General features: G+C 39.5%; 1 long non-coding RNA gene across 1 annotated transcript; it reads right to left on the reverse strand.

Moving 5' to 3' along the window:
- Window positions 1-4836: 4836 nt before the first annotated feature.
- Window positions 4837-11108, reverse strand: LOC102079143 (uncharacterized). The gene is made up of 3 exons (XR_265832.4): window positions 11001-11108; window positions 5410-5515; window positions 4837-5225 (listed from the first exon to the last, which is right to left on the reverse strand). It is a non-coding gene; the product is annotated as an uncharacterized LOC102079143 (long non-coding RNA).
- Between the last annotated feature and the right edge of the window lie 6438 nt (window positions 11109-17546).

Genomic DNA, 17546 nt, shown 5'->3' on the forward strand with positions numbered 1-17546 from the left:
TTCTGGAGATCTCTGCAACCCATTCTGACAAAGAGATAAGCCTTCTTACAAATACTTTAGGTGTAGGAGCTAGTCAAAGTCTTTTGCCTGCCTCTTTGACAACAATCTTTATGAGTGTTTTCACATATGAGCTGCAGCTCAAAACGTTTGTAGTTATTACCCAACGAAGCTAAAAGGACAACGGTGTTGAAATGAGTTAAATCACTGATTAAACATACTTTAACCTGCTTGCTCATACAAAGTGAGCGTGAAGTTCCAACCTTTTGAAGCCGAACCATTTCTCACTCACTATCGATAACTCCACATTTTTCCCTTCTACTCAGGTTAAGAGCCTTGGTGTCATCCTAGACAGTTCACTTTCCTTTAAATCTCACATCAATAATCTCACCCGTTCTCCCTATTTCCGTCTACGCAACATTAACGATTACGTCCTTCTCTTTCCACCCAGTCTACGTCCATTCTTGTCCACAGTCTTGTTACCTCCCGTATTGACTACTGCAACTCTCTTTTGCATGGTCTCCCCCAAAAATCCCTCCATAAGCTTCAACTGGTTCAGAGCTCTGCTGCTCGCATTATCACCAGAACCCCCTCCCACCAGCACATCACCCCTGTACTTCAGGAACTTCACTGGCTCCCAGTGAAATTCCGGATATTATACAAACTTCTTCTGCTCACCTTCAAGGCCATTCATAACCTCGCACCTCCTTACCTTTCTGACCTGTTAAGCACTACCTTTTCTGCCCGCTCACTTCGATCTTCTTCTTCTATCCAGCTTTCTGTGCCTTCCTTCCGCCTCACCACCATAGGAAGCAGCGCTTTTAGCTGCTCTGCTCCCAGGCTGTGGGACTCTCTACCCCCAGATATAAGAAACATTCGTTCTCTCCCCCAGTTTAAATCTCAACTCAAAACCCATCTGTTCAATCTGCATATTCACTGTGAACCCACTGTTTGCTAATTTTATCTTGTCCTTTTGTTTTATTGTTCTTCATTGTGTCATTGTTCTATTATGTGTTTTATCGTATTGTACAGCGTCCTTGGGTGTCTTGAAAGGCGCTTTATAAATAAAATTTATTATTAAGTCCAATTGGTGCAATATAGGAGAAGACCACATGTAATAGTCTGGAGGTTTCAAAGCTGGCTAGTGGAAGCCACGGATCCTCTAGAAGCAAGAAGGAGCAAATGGGGACAATGGCCCGAACTGAATCTCCCCACTGCAGCTCCACACAGTAGTAGCAGGTTTTCCCATATTTTTTGAGTAATATTATTTACAGCACTTTTAACGCATACAATACCTATCCATACAAATATTTATTTATAGTAAAAAATCACTGAAACACCCAGTAAACACAATAGATAAAGATATGCACAATGAGATTCATTAGATCTATATGCTGTATTTTCTCTTATTATTACTCATCTAAAACTGTGAAAGTTCTTCTCTTTTATTGCGGTGGCTTAGTGACAAGCTGGTGGCATACAGTGTGATGAGGGATGTAGATGGCCAGAACAGGGTAATTGCTCTGGTATCAGGGGGATGGCACCAAATTGGAATGAGTCTTGGAGGCTGGAGCCACGTTGATTGAGAACCAGCGGCGATGGCGAGAAGGGGCAGTCTTCCTCCGTGGGGGCACAGATAAGGAGGACATAGACAGAAAGACTGGGGAGACCTAGGCATCTATTAGAGGTGTGTTTCTGTGTGGGCTGCTAGCAGGGGTACACAACTAAGCAAGGGGGGGTCTGAAAAGCACCAGTTTCCTCTGTAATGAGCGGAATGAGTGTAATATTCTGTAGCAGTGAGTCTAGTTTGGCTCCAGCGTGGGAGGCTTCTTCCACCTCACCTTGGGCCCTGCCATTGTTTCATCAAAGCCAATTGATCCTGCATCCACTGTGACACCCACAGGGGTCTCTTAGTGACAGTGCACATACGTGCAAGGCATCATTATAATGAATATGCTGCACAGGCCAATATATTACTGTAGAAAGCATTTTGACAAAGGTAGATACCTAAGTGTGCTACAAGTCACGAAAAAGCAAAAGTTGGTGTACCACCGATTTCAACAAGCACCCAGTTGCACTGAAAACACCTGAAAATGTGGGTAATGCAAGCTGAAAGAGCTTAATTACAGGAACACAGTTAATTAGATGTCACAGGGAGTGGTAACAACTATTAAGTCCCAGAGCAATACCTGTTTTTCTCACTATAATAAAGAACTGTTATTTGACTCTAGCACACTGTGAACAGAAAGGGAGTTTCTAACTAGTGTGCATCAGAGTGACAGCTGTGTAACTATCAAGGTATTTTTTTCTCCAGATAAAGTTGAATAACAGGATGTTTTTCATGCCACCCCATTCTCCTTAAGACCTCAAGATAATTAAAGGAAAGTAGGGACTTGGGTGATCTTTGGATCCTGATGCACAGCCATGGAGTTTGCCATTCAAGCACCACTTGTGATATCTCCGGGCTTCCATTAGAGGACACCGGAGGTCATGACACTGCCCAGCTTGATCAAGGATTTCTCAGTCTTTTGTGTCCATAGCTTTTTATGTGTGTGTTTGTGTGTGTGTGTGTGTGTGTGTGTGTGTGTGTGTGTGTGTGCGCGCTCTGTTGCTGTCAACCGTTTCAGCTATATTGTGTACTAGCCTGTGATGATCCAAAGTGAAAATTGGCAGTACAAGTTAGTATGATAATTAACATTCTCACATCCTCTGCATTTTTAATCACAGATTGTCATATACTGAAAATTCTGCGTTTCTCCATCTCTACACAGCACACATAGGGATACGCAGATGTCAGTGTCTCTATGATGCATGGTAGCCAGCCTGTTTTCTTTATCAGTGCAGCGTACTGTACTCTTCGGCTCGCTTCCAGCAACATACCTCCCCTGACTCTCGGATAAAACATGGGGTCTGTCACACAGACTTGTGCTGAGGCCCGGCAGGGGAGCCCTAATGATTGCAATAAAAAACAAATGCAAATGATTACCTTGGGGTTCCCTCTTGTGTGGAATCTGTCGCTCAGCCTCTGGCTGTCAGGATGGATCACTGCCATCGTCTGTGGACATGGAGTGTTAGGAAAATAAACACCAACTGGGCCAACGCAGGCAGCAACAATGCAATAACAGTAATACTATTATCTGTTACACTGTATGGTGACAACCTAAGACCATTTCTGTAAAAGACTGATGGGCCACAACAGAGCAGAATCATACCCTGCCAATCCTAGCAATCAAATGAGTTTGTGTTTATGTGCAACTTTTGATATTGCACTGTTTTACAGCCAAGCACACAGTCAGAAAATTATTTCAGTAATTTGTGTGAATATACAATTCCATTTATCATTTATCATATTATTTGTTCAGTGAAGCCATGTATCAAAAAACTTCTTACAAGCTATTTTAAGCTTTATGAAAATGCTTTTATTTTCTCAAAAAAAAGATACTTTACAGATTTTCTTCTTTATTTTTTAAAGTTACTTTCAGATTTGAAAAGAATGGTATCTCTACACAATGTGTTGCAAACTACATTACCTAAGAGCACCTTTGCATAGATATGAACGACTAAAGAATAAAAAAGTAATTGAGGGAACACTTGATCACAAACAGCTAAACTACAACAGTACCAGGCTCACCAGTTCAGAAGCAAAAACCACTGTGAATCTATTTCACCTACCTTGGTGCAAATGAAAGTGACAACAGGTGCTGGGAGAGGCAGCGACACGACAAAGGGAACGCTTTTGCAGGTGTGTCACAGACCATTGCTCTCTCCTTATCCCCTGCTTTTTGCTTCTTTCTTTGTCACTACTGGTAGCACGACACAAACCCTACAGCCCATTCAGGTTACACAGGTAGTCCAGTTGCCTCAGGATGCTACATCGGTACATCCAGTTTCATAAAGGTTTGCTGTGTCTCCCAGCATAGTCTCAAGAAGTGTGGAGGAGACATCAGGAGTAGGGGCATTACAAGAGGAGAGCTAGACAGGGCCGTAGGAGAGCGTCAACCTATTCTTACGTTTTGCATTTTTATGTCTGTCATTTGATAATGAACACAAAACTTACAGCGATAGCAGATGCTAACATCTGCATCAAACTGACCTGGCGTTGATAACAAGCTTCTTATGATGATAAGAGCTGGTTCTCCTCCTATAGCTGAAAAGCCAGTGGGAGACTCTGCAGTGCTGAAATCAAGTGTTTCTACAATATTATGGTATTATTAATTAAACTTAACTAAATATATGTTCATTTTAGCATTATCCTAAGTAACAGAAGATTTCTTTCTCACTTAATCATTCAGCTAACATCATAAAAATCACCTATAATATATGTCAGGTTTCTAGCATACATATGAAGTATCGTCTTAATTGATCATCTTAATCTTAAATAAAAGAAGATATAGTGTTGTGAATGTTTTTGACTAAATCTGATGTATTTCACAAACCCGCTAATGGCACATAAATCTGTATTGTGTATTCATAAGTTATATAAAATATATTCAGTGTCTGACATTTTATGTATATGTATGCAAAAGTGTCTGCAGTTCAAATTTACTAGCATTGCTCTTCTGTCCACATAATAGATATTTTTCACATTTCATCCCCAGTTCAGGCTGAGAAAGAAACAAATGCATCCTTTTCCATCCAATTTGTCACCTTGAGAATCGTCAGCAGCTGTATTTTTTTTTCTCACTGCAGGCAGAGAAAATGGAAATTAGTCCCATAGCTGTTGTTGAATGGCCAGAGTTCAATTTGAAAATGTTTTGGTTCTAGTAGGTCATACATAGAGTTGAGCCAACACGAAATAAGAAGCTCATATAAAAGGATTTTATAAATTATTTTCGCCTGCTTTTTGGATTCAGAGGACAAGAGAAGTCAAACCAAACAAGAATACAGATGCACATAACAGTATATCACTCAGTTAAAAAAAAAAAAAAAAAAACTTCATGGCTTCTCTGAAATTATGCCTTAGGGGCTGGATGCACCATGTGAAATCTCCTTTGCTGGTCCTCGGTGAATAGAGCGAAGATGATGTTCGACTCAGGGGTAAAATCTGCCTCCAGCCTTCCATCAACAGGTGAACTGAGACTTGTTGTTGCAGCCATGTGAGATTAGTTCAGGGAAAGGTGACGACTTTCTCCGCAGACAGATGGATCATGCATTGTCTCTGGTAAGCATTCCACAGCGTAAGTCCGGCTAATCCTCGAGGCAGGATGTATAGCTTTGGGTGCATTTGTCTTAGAATAGATAGTTTTGCAGTGAGAAAACACCTATAATACCAAAAGAAGTTACACTGCGATTCCGTCAACAGCGACTCAAGGTCAACGGGAACCTCAACTGATGTTTTTACAAAACTATAAAATATAAAATAGTAAGATTGCAAGCTTGAAATAACATTACAGCAATGAAATAGAAACATACCTTAAGCCATATTGGCGCAGTTGGAAATTCCTGCTTTTCTATTTCAGCTATTTTTACGGTGTGTTGTAGTTATTTAGTTGTTTGGATCCTCCGGGGCTCAAGGTGGCTATCGGTCAAAACAATCAAAACAACAATTTTCTGATTGATTTGTCATGCAGTTATATAAGAGGCTGATATAAAGTACACACCGCATCCTGGAATGGCTGAGAAAGAGATCATACTGGAAATAATGATGATTAAATTGTAGTAGAAGGAAAAACAATAACAAGGACATTTTATTTATTTATTTCAGTGGCAGGAGGAGGGGGCTCATCTTGCTAATGGTGTCTGTATCATTAAGCGCTTTCAAATGACCAGAAAGATAGCGGAGCTACTTTTTAAAACATTAAAAACTTCTTTTTTTGAGAGTGGCTCTATGAAAAGACACTTAACTTCGCATGCCTCCCTTTATATTTGGGGAATGTATTTATCATTATGAATTATAGTAAATGGGTACAATATCCACACTGCAGGAGCAGAGAATTACAATGAAACATAATGTCATTAGGGCCGTTCTCCAAGTTTTAGGTGGACTTAACTGTCGCCTGGAATGACTTTTCTAATGAACTAAATTTGAATAATGTATTCCTGGACAGATTTGGAACGCTGATGTGGTGATGATTAGGATATATGACTAAAGACCAGATGCGGCAAACCACCTCTGTGTGATGCATGACACATTCCCGTGATTAATGATGACTTGTGACGTTTGCGCTAGGTTACTCAAACAGCGACTCGTCGTCTCAAAGACAGCTCCTCTTACAGAGATAAACCGCGCTCAAGTATTCGCTGAGAGCATGTGAGATGGGAATCTTAACCCAGCTCGTAGATTCTCTTTGGCACTGGGAGCTGGCAAAGACAAATTTAAAGCACATGGCGCTCCAAATTTTTGCTTACAATTGTGTCGAAGCAGTTTGCTCATTCAATAAACATTATTCATGCATATGTATAGAGTCTGATGTGATGTTGTGCAACATATGCAAGCCTTGAATCAAAAGAAATACAATGTAAAATTTATGAGGCCATAGTAAAAGAAAATTTGAATGCAATGTGATGCATTTCACCCCTCCCCCCCAAACCTTCACCTCTCTAAGGCCTGTCTGAAAATCATGGGACTTGTGAAAGCAGACAAAGCTGCATCTATGCTGCGTATCTGAGATGCTCCAACTGCTTAATAAGTTGGGAGAGAATAACAATTGTTGGACTGCACACAAATCACAGTCCTTTCATTGCTGGCAGCATCCTTGAGGTCTTTGTGGTGACTAAAGACAGCTGGAGATTAACCCTGCTTTGCTCAGGCACCTGCAGCGAGACGATCCATACTGGCTTTTTTAGCTCCTGCAAACTTGAGATGTGAGTCACACTTTTAGAAACAAATCAACAAAGACCATCACTCTTGAACTTTGTGTTAAGTTGTGTTTTCAGCTTTGAAGCGAGTATATGCGCACACGCATACACACACATAATCAGTGGAAATTCAATAAAATGTTTACCTAATTATAGTGGATTTATTTGTGTTACAGAGACACCTACTGGTTTGTATATCCATAGGGTTGCAGCAGTTTGTGGAGAAAGAGAGGACTCGAGGACAGAAAAGAGCGCCAATGCTGTGCAGAACTGTGTCCTCAGTTGTCCACGTCTGTGTCTCTGAGACAGACAGTGTGTATATTTTCTGCGAGCGAAGCTCATTTGTGCGTTTTTACTCTGCAAACAAAGGCAGATGTGTGTAGATTGGGATTTAAGATTCTGATTTAATTAGCTCTGACTCTTGGGGCTGCCTCTAAGGTAGTTGCTCCTACATGCTGCAAAACTCATTATGGATGAATTAATGAAGTGGGACGTACTCTTGGCATCATCCATGTGGCATGCACTGATGCATTATGTATTATTATTATTATTATTTTAGGGCATGAGCAAATCAAGTTTGTTTGTTGGGTGTATACCAGGGACAGCTACAAAGAGGCGTATTGATTCTAAACTCAAAATCACATCTTGCACTTTCAGTGTCATGCAGTTGCATATGCATCGCATTCCCTCATCTTATTCACATCTCTGATCGTTTTAAGCTACATGTATGCCGAGTACTTTTGATAGCGACTACTTTTGATTTGCATAACAATGTTAGCTCTGCCACCACTCCACATCCTTGTAGTGTCTGTGTTACATTTAATAATGTTCACTTCAGATTCCATTTATTCAGCTAAGGAAGGCACTTTGCAGTCTATTTCCACTTCTTTTGACTAGACATGGTTGCATCATGAAAGAAAACACTTGAGATGTGCTCGAATCTGAAAGGGTATTTAACAAGTTTTATTTGCAAAACCTGGAAATACCAAATATGTATCGTTTATGAAATTACAGCTTTTTTAAAGGATTTTTTTTAAGGTTTGTTTGGACTCAAATACTTAAATAAATGTTAACACCCTAATCAACTTTGAAGATTCTGAAATTATCAACCAGCCCTGCAGTTTCAAAAAGAGCTCTATTCAAGCTTGTCTTTTTTTTTCATAAACAAGAATGTTACTGCTTCCTTTGATTCTCCTGATTAACCTAGAAATCTGGAAAAAGCAAAAAAAAAAATGGAAAAAAGTATTTGCAATCTGTTAAAGTTTAACCTGATGACATCAGATAGAATTTTTGTGTAGAGGATAACAATCTTTTTACACTGCATATTGCTACATGTTGACATTTACCGGGAAGGTTGCTAATGGTTATTTCGTGGACATTAGTTGAGTTCTGGCCTCTCCCTAAAACGCCTCTCGCTCTTTGTTTTCAGGTCTGTCCGCCACACCTCCGAGGGCTTGATAACAACTCGTGAATGCCATCAGAGCAGGATTTGGCTTCATCAAGGTAACCACAGGTTTAACCGTGGGGTCCTCAGTATTATGAGAGTGGTTCACTTCTTACTGAGCTACATCACCATGGTAACTTACGCTGCAGATCAAATCTGCTCTGGAGTTGATGAGAGATGAACAGGTACAAACTCACTATACACTGTCCTCTCCAGGAAAAAAAAGTCAGTGTCTGGAAGATTCCTCCTATCTTGGTTTGCAATGATTTTTTCAGATTTTCTTTTTTATTATTTTCACTCCTCTGATGAGCATCAATAAGAAATATGAATTCTTAGAAGCTACATTGTTCTACATTTGATTAATTAATTGTTTTATTTTGTTTTTCCAGCTGTTAACTGCAAACAATTTCCAAACATTTTACTATCAATATATGCTCCTCCAGCAGGGTGCCTATGTGTTTTTGTACTTGTTGCACTTAAATTTACTGGGTTTAAATTATGTTTTATACATGCTCTTTAAACTTTAGCTCACACTATTAATCAGGCAAACACACTAAAGGCTAAAACTTTCTTATGAGCATCCTCTTAAAGATCAGAGCTGTCATATCTCTTAACTTGACAGATGGATCATCACGTTTTCTTTCTTTAAAGAAGAGTTGTATATAATATAGTAGCACTTTTCCAATCTTAATATTTTAATGATATATTTATCTTACACACACAGTCCCTGTGTGGCCTGTATTATCTTTCTGACTGCTTCAATTTATTCTCTTTATTTTCCTTTGTATAAATAGTCACTCTGATGCCATTGGACTTGCCCATGTTTGTGATTGGTCAGATTCTGCCACTCCCACTCATTCCATGTGAACATGCTGTAGCCAGACTGGGAAACTCTGGGTTTGCTTATCGAGCTGATGCCAATTGTGTGACCCTGATTTGTGATGTTAGGGTAACTGAAGTCTGATAACAGACAGATATCCTGGCTTTGCTGAACTTGCTTGGGCCAAGTCATCAGAGGAGCCGCATACCAGGCTCCAGAAGCAGGCGTTCTGTGTCATTTGACGGCTGAGATTTGTGTTTCGTGTGTTTGATCTTGAACTTGCTCTCAGCATTATTACAATCATGTGCCTTTAATATAAGCTTTTTTTCTAGTTCATAGATGTCTTCGGGACCACGTAGAGTTGCAGTGGTTAGCACTGTTGCCTCACAGCAAGAAGGTCTTGGGTTTGAATCCACTGGCCGTGGCGTTTGAAGTTCTACACATGCTTATGCTTTTCTCTCTTTGCTCCTCCTGCAGTCCAAAAACATGCATGGGGCTACATTAATTGGCTGCGAATGGTTGTCTGTCTCTCTGTGTTAGCCCTGAAACTGACTGGCAACCTGTCCCAGGTTGTAGCCCACCTTTGGCCCTGTGACTGTTGGGCTCCAGTCCAACTGTGATCATGAGTGGGATAAGTGGAAGGAAATGAATGTGGATAGATGTCTTTTTTAAGTTTAACTAGATGACCCTAAGGACGTTTCAGAGGAATTCTGTGTCACTTGTTTAAATTTCTCCTTTTTTGCTGTTTTGATTGTGTGGATTACTGAGCTTTCTGGAATGAAATTCTTCTTTTTGTTAATTGCTTTCTGCAACATTTGCTGGCTCGTCTTTTAATTGCTATTTCTTTCATTTTGTTTTGCACTTGAACAAGATGCTTATGTTGTTTCGTCTGTTACACCAGACCTTAAGAACAGGTTAACAAGGATGTTTATGAAAAAAAGAAAGTAATTTCATTTCAGCCCCTGCAATTTTCTGTAACTGAATTAAAATTTTGCCACATTAACAAACCCCAAGAAAAGAAGATGAAGTGGTTCAGAGGGTCCAGTATGATATGACTGGAAGGCTGAAGTGGTTTGAAAAACATCAAACACCTCTTATAATTTTGGAGCTGGGGTTGGAGAGAAATGACTTTATCTGAATTATTCATCAAAATGGTTATTGTGTTGATTAAATTATTAATTAATTAAGTAATTGTATGCTCTGCCTCCCCGAAAGTGAATTGCAGATAGTCCTAAGTTGCAAATCTCCAGGGGAGGGTATTTCGCCTGAGGCATTAGTGAAGACATAAACAGAATGGAGAAGGGAGCGAACATTTGACTTTCATTTCCCAGATTGCAAGAAACAAGAATCTATGTGAATGCTAATGATGTTATAGTGTGATGGATGTGTTAATAAGCAAGTGCTGACGAGCAGTTTTGATGCAACAACTTCATGAGGTGATGATGTCAGTCCTGCGACCAAAACTTTAAATAACTTCAGTTTTTCTGAAAATAAACGGCTGCTTGAAAGTTAGCAAATATTCAAAACAGATCTAAAAGGCTGATATCTTCAGTTAGCCAAATAAAACATGTTGTTAGGTTAGCTTTAAAGGCCTTGCTGAAATATACTGTACTACCGGGTGCTTCTAGTGCATTGGAAGTGCTTTGCATTGAACTGAATTACAGTATGAGACCAGGGCAGTAAACTGTGCCTACTGTATGTCATGTGTGCATGAGCCCGGTGCACGTGACATGTGCTCCACTGTAGGTGATAAACTTTACCTCAGTGTCATAAATATCCCTGGCTTGTTTATTGCATCTTATCGCTAGCCATAGTTGTCAGTGCATCATTAATTTAAGAACCTTTCTAATGAATGTGAAATGAAAGACTCTCAAGCAAGCAATTTCTCTACACTTATCATACAAGGGGTGATTATAGTGGCTGTATTTCCACAGCCCTTACCTGAATGCTTGTGAAACCAGTGAGCTCTGCCATCCCGCTTCGCTAGCCTCTCATCTTTCACCCCTGACAGAAATTACATGATTCAATGGTCCAGTAGAAGAACTGATGGACAGCAAGTCCTAAAATGTTAATAAACACACTGGTTTATATAGCAGCCTTTCATTTTTCGCCAACGAATACAGCTTTAACCTTGTCTGTTCCCCGCCTTTCAGCTGCAGAGGTTATGACTATACTGACATCTGCAATTCAGTCACCACCCCCAAACCCAACCCCCCTTTTCCAAAAAGAAAAAAAAAATCACATGGGTGAAAATGGTTCAGAATGAGACATGAACACAGTGAGTTCTTGTCCTTGTCACTCGTGATCTCTTTGATGGAAGCAGAATATAGTATCAAATAAAGGGATAGTTAATGACTTTCAGTGTTTCGCCTAACCTTCCAGTTACACTTGTCCTTGAGGAAACATTCCAGTGCTACCCACAGTGAAGCTAACTGGCCAGAGCGTGTATACAGTGGGATCCAAATGCTCTCCCATGGAGCTTGTTTTCTGCATTGCTCTGTCTACTGGCACAAAAAAAGATGTTTATGAGCAGAGGGAAAGAGATAATAAAGAAGCCCATTGATCAGTAGCATCTGTAGTAATATAAGGATAGTGATTTGTCTGCAGAAATGCAAAAAGGGTGACCATATTGTCCCAAATAATGATATAATACTATGTTTTGCACAGTAGCTTGTTCAGATCAATGAATGATGTGCAGCCAAGGTTTCAATATCCCCTCCTCCGGCACATCAAATGACAAATTTGCTCTGAATACTGTTCTGGGTCTTTTCATTGTGTATTGACCTATCAGTATGATGGATGCTCTTAACTACGGTAATAAGACTTACAGTGTGTAGGAGATGAGTCAGTGCTTTTTTTCCTCCTTTTTTTCACTTGTAAGGTAAAAGTGGTACTTATGAGTGAGAGAGAGAGAGAGACATGTAGCGCCTGCAGCAATTGGAAATTACTAAGTCAGCATGTAAAGGTTTTCCAAACATCATTTATCGCTCAGTCTTTCAACATAAAGTGACAGTCACATTGCATGAAACTATGTTTTTTCTGCCTTAAGCATTAGAGGAAAGGATGGGATCAGTTTAATTATTGCCTTCAATTATGGCTTTGGTTTTAACAGGCAATGTTAGCAAAAGGTCATTAACTAGATGTTTGTGTCACAACATAAAATCACCGAACACTGTACTTAAACCAACCAGGTACGATCTGTTTGATGGCAATGCCATCTTCTGGACCTTTTGTGCAAGTGCAAACTCAACACTCATCACCTGTATGCATAAAAAGATAGACTTGTAATGAATGTTTGTCACAATTGCCACAATAATTGGCAAAATAATTGTGCAGAAAATGACTTTAAATGATGGGGTCATTTTTGGAAACTATATTTAATTCTTAAAAATACAAAAAATACCATCAGACTGAGTGGAAATGTTCACCGCCTGTCTGCAAAATGGGAAAACCCTGTGTTTGTGCGACTGGACCTGTCTGCAGAACAATAATGCAGGCTGGCAGACTCAAAGAATCTCACTATCACTGAAAGAAAAATGGAAGCAAGCTCCATATTATTCTAGCACATGAGATAGAAGGTGATAACTACTTTAGTCCAGTTTGGTACTATATAGGTATTGTGTTACTGACTTACAGCCACTAGGTGGAGCTGTTACTGTTTTACTGTTCATGGGATGACTTACCTTTCACTGCTTTTAACCAGTATAATCAAAGCTTGCAACTACATTTTATCACCATTCTTACAAGCTGCCGAACTCTACAAAATAAACCAGACTGAAAGAAATATGTCAAATACTAAACACCAAAGTTATTGTGTTTATTTTTCTTGTGATATATAATAATAAGGATCATTTGTTTTGGTTTTGCTTTTTTTTGTTTTTTTGTTTTTTTTTTATTATTTATTGATTTATTATTTGGTTAGACAGTAAGACTTTACTGACTGGACTGTCAGACATATATGTGATTTTAGTTACAGTCTGTCAGCTTCATGTAGAATGTGATTCAAGTCAAGCAAAGGAAATGGCCAGCATAGCTCTAAAGTGATGCATGTAATGTGAAGTGGAAGAAACAGAAAATCGCCTCCTCTTTACAGATAATCATTGTAGAAATCAACACACTTAAGTATGATTTTTTTTTTATCCTCTTTAAATGATTTCCTTGTCATCACTTTTCAAGGATTTCAGAAGAAATAAAATGCCATAAATGATCACACATAAAATAAATGAATTCTAATCGGTGTGGCAGCTTAGTTGAAGGGTACAACAGGGTTTCAATAAGATGGCTCAGATCTGAGAGAGGAACAAACATAGTTTGCATAATAAGCTGTGTTTTAAAACCATCAGAGTTGAACTTATTATGTCTGACATTTAAAATTTGCCCGAAAATGCAAATGAGGAGACTAAGTGGTTCCATTTCACAATTTCACATTACTAATCAGGAAGTACAGTTGCAGTGGCAGACAAATTGAACAGACAGCAGAGCTGCTGGAATTCACTTTTAAGGAGCTTTACAATCTGCGGCTGGAGTTTTTTTTAACTGTATTAGACAGTTTATAGCAGTTTAAATGCTGCTCACCAAAATAACACTGATGCATGGTTATATAAAGGGTAAAGAATTGAAGATAAAATATTTCATGAGCTGTAGAGGCCCTGGTAGAATAATTGTATTTCCTTATTTGGCATAGACTGTATATAAAAGATGGAAGTAGCCATTATGACATCACTCTTTGGTTTCTTCTTCTGAAGCCTCATGGCTACTCTTTAGGCTATTGCTGCTTTTACATTTCAATGTTGAATGCTGTAACCATGCAGCAAATCATATATCGCTTTATTACATTGTACATAGGATTAACATGAACAGAAATAACCATTAATCTGTAATTTACAAAAACAAAAACAAAACGTGGGACCATAAACTTGTTTTTAGTAGTAGTAATAGTAAACACTCATTACTAATAAGCATGAATTATTCTAATTATACTCTAGTTATAATAATTTTTCTACCATTTGAATAAATGCAGGTTTAAGGCACCTGCACAAATGCTTCATTTTCACACCTAGAAGCCTGTTCCATTTTTTATATACAGGCTATGCTTTGAATGAGGCAGTTTCCCATCTCTTTTTTGAATTCCTGCGAAGTTTACCATCTGTTGCCTGAAGCTTCATATTTATTGTAGAGAAAGAACGTTTTTCCCAAAATGCCAAACTAAAATCAGTTGATTATATACAGTGTTGTGGGAAAGCGCCACTTAAATTGTGGTCATAATTTATTATTTATGCCCGGGACTGCCAAATGCAGTGCATTTGTAATTTATGTTGAAATCGGCATTGGCGGCTTCTTCTCCGTTTTATGGAACGGAGACTGCTTTTAGGGCACTCGGTGTGTTTGGTCTCCTTGAAGGTAAAGGGGGACTCACTTTTAATGGATACTCGGCCTCCAGTGAGTTATTGGCTGCTTGTTATTCTCTGTTGAGAGAACCAGTTTGAGGGTTATAGAGCAATTAGCTATTTATGCACAGTGCCTGGAAGAGTAAATGTGGAAACACCAAAGTGGGACCAGCCAAGGTTCAAAAGCATACAGATCTAAAAGTTCCCTTTTGTGTTTGGCCTGACTGTGAAGTATCATCAGTGGATTAAACAGTGTGTAAAGTGGGGAGTGCTTCATATTACCTTACTAATACAATATATTACCCTCAATTTAAAGAGCTACCATTAAAACTAAAGCCAGGTTATGTTATGACGCCAGAGGGGGAAATGGTTCGATTCAAGTTCCCATAAAGTATCAGATTGAGAGTCATGATGAATATTCATAAATTAGTTTAATGAAGACCTCACATTGATTAAGCCTTTTCTAATGGGCTGTATCATAGTGAATGCCAGAATATAATTGGATTACTGTGACTTTGGGAAGTACTTTGAGACATTGCCCACATTGGAAATGAAGATGTGCAGCCCACTAACGGCATAATTGACAAGGATGAAGATGGATGGATCTAGGCGACTCCCAGGCTTTTCTGCCCAAAGCAGAGGAGCCTACAGCTGTGCCCCGCACACACTAAGGCATGATTTAATTAGCTCCAAAGGCCTTTTTTTTTTTTTTTTTTTTTTAAGAAAATCCAAGTTCTTGTCTGGAAACTATTATTCTGCAGAACAAGAAAGATCCCAGGGTCACCAATTTCTAGATACCATTCAAAGTTAATCTGTTATCGATTGGTAATTGGGCATAAGAAATCCTCCACTTTTACTCTATTAGAAGTAAAGTTTTTCTGTTTTTATCTCGTCTACTAACAGAAAACGCCTCTGTTTTCTTTCTGTTTCACAAATTGTTCTATTATTTCAGTTTTTATTACATTTGCAGTAAAATGTAGATACTCTATGTATGAGGTGTGTCCCTACACTCATCATTAGATGCAATGGCTTTCAACTAAAACTCAAACCCATACTTAGAGTGAGCCAACGCATTCTCATTTGTATTCCTGTTCCAGCACAGCATTAGCTAATGTCAAAAATCACCCCTGTTCAGATTTCAAAAACGTCTTTAGGCTAAGCTCATTATGAATTAAGAACCCCTCTGTGTATTCCTTGACTTCTACATACATACCCCACGCCACTGTACCAAATTATGCAAATCCTTTCTTTCTTAATGAAGCCGACATCCCATTGAGATCTGCGAGCCTGCATTAGTCCTTTAGTGGTCCATTTACATTTGTTGGCAAGTAACTTGAAAGTAAGGGGAAAGACATTTCAGTTGTCAAGCACAAACTCCTCCGTGCAATGCATCCAGCGTTGGCCGTGACATTGCTTTCTTGTTATCGCTGCGAGAGGCAGGAGCACAGCTGTAACATGTGGTCGCAGAACCGTTCGATAATGAATGAGGTGATAGGCAAACAGCAGAAGCAAAGCTGACGTCTCCTGGGTCTGATTAGGCTGTTGGTTTAATGAGCTTTTTGGCACATCCACAGAAATGCATCTCTGTGCTTTTCTTTGTGCAGATAATTGCACAATTCACATGTTTATATTAGATTATTTTTGTCTCTGTGTAAAGCCAGGCTGAAATGAAAGTAGTTATTTAAGTTTCAACAGATTCTGTTCTCACCTTTAAGGTGAGTGTTTTACATCTGTACTTCTGAGTCTGAAGAAAAGTATCACTTCATCTTTTCTGTTGCTTCTTAACCCACCTTAAAAAAAAGGTGAAAACTTTTTTTTTTGTTTTTAGAAATGCAAATCTAAAGACCTGAGCACCTTGCTTAAGAAATCAACTACATAAAACATCTCTTAATGTCATTATGGGAACCGCCCATAATCCTGCACATTCAGAGTCTTAGCCAAGCTTATGGAGAAAGATCAAACGCAACAGTCACAAGTGTGAAATGTTTGACTAGAAAACTTGTGCAAACAGGAATTTCAAAACGTGAAACAGGTAATTATAGAATAGAATAGAGAATAATCCTCTAATTGTCCCACAAATTTGGTTGTAACAGCAGCCAGAAAGACACATATACAAACAAACAGTACACAGGACACAGAACAGAAACATACACAATTTTTCTTACATATTTACATTAAGGACAATGGTTACTATAAACAGAGTACTGTACAGGTATTAAATTAAATATAAATAACTACAGATAAGAGGCAAACCAGGTTGTAGTGCGAATCGGTTGATTAACTTATTGCAGTTACAGTGCTGATGTAAACATCTGTGATTGTTGGGAGCAGTTCTGATTGTACAGTCTGACAGCTGCAGGGAGGAAGGACCTGCGGAAACGCTCCTTCATGCATCTAGGATGCAGCAATCTCTCACTGAAGGAGCTCTGCAGTTCAGCAACATTTCCATGCATGGGGTGGGAGACTCTGTCCATCAGAGATGTTATTTTGGCCAGAGTCCTTCTGTCTCCCACCACCTGCACTGGGTCCAGGGTGCATCCCAGAACAGAGCTGGCCTTCCTGATGAGTTTTATCCAACCTCTTCCTCTCAGCTGCCGATAAACCGCTGCTCCAACATACCACACTGTAAAAAATGACAGATGCCACCACAGAGTCATAGAAGGTCTTTAAAAGCGCTCCCTGTACTCCAAATGACCTCGGCCGCCTCAGCAGGTAGAGTCTGCTCTGACCCTTCCTGTAAAGAGCATCAGTGTTGTGGCTCCAGTCCAGTTTATTATTCAGGTGAACACCCAGGTACCTATAAGAGTCCACTATCTCAATGTCCACTCCCTGGATGTTTACCGGTGTCAGTGTGGTGGGTCTGTGTCTCCGGAAATCCACCACCAACTCCTTGGTTTTCCCGGCGTTGATCAGCAGGTGGTTCTGCTGACACCAGTCTACAAAGTCCAGAGTCCACTGTCTGTACTCTGAGTCGTCCTCACCTGTGATGAGGCCGACTATGGCAGAGTCGTCAGAGAACTTCTGTAGGTGGCAGCGTGGAGAGTTGATGGAGAAGTCTGCAGTGTAGAGGGTGAAGAGGAACGGTGCCAGCACAGTTCCC

The sequence above is a fragment of the Oreochromis niloticus genome, linkage group LG9, assembly GCF_001858045.2.
Source record: "Oreochromis niloticus isolate F11D_XX linkage group LG9, O_niloticus_UMD_NMBU, whole genome shotgun sequence".
NCBI classification, from domain to species: domain Eukaryota; kingdom Metazoa; phylum Chordata; class Actinopteri; order Cichliformes; family Cichlidae; genus Oreochromis; species Oreochromis niloticus.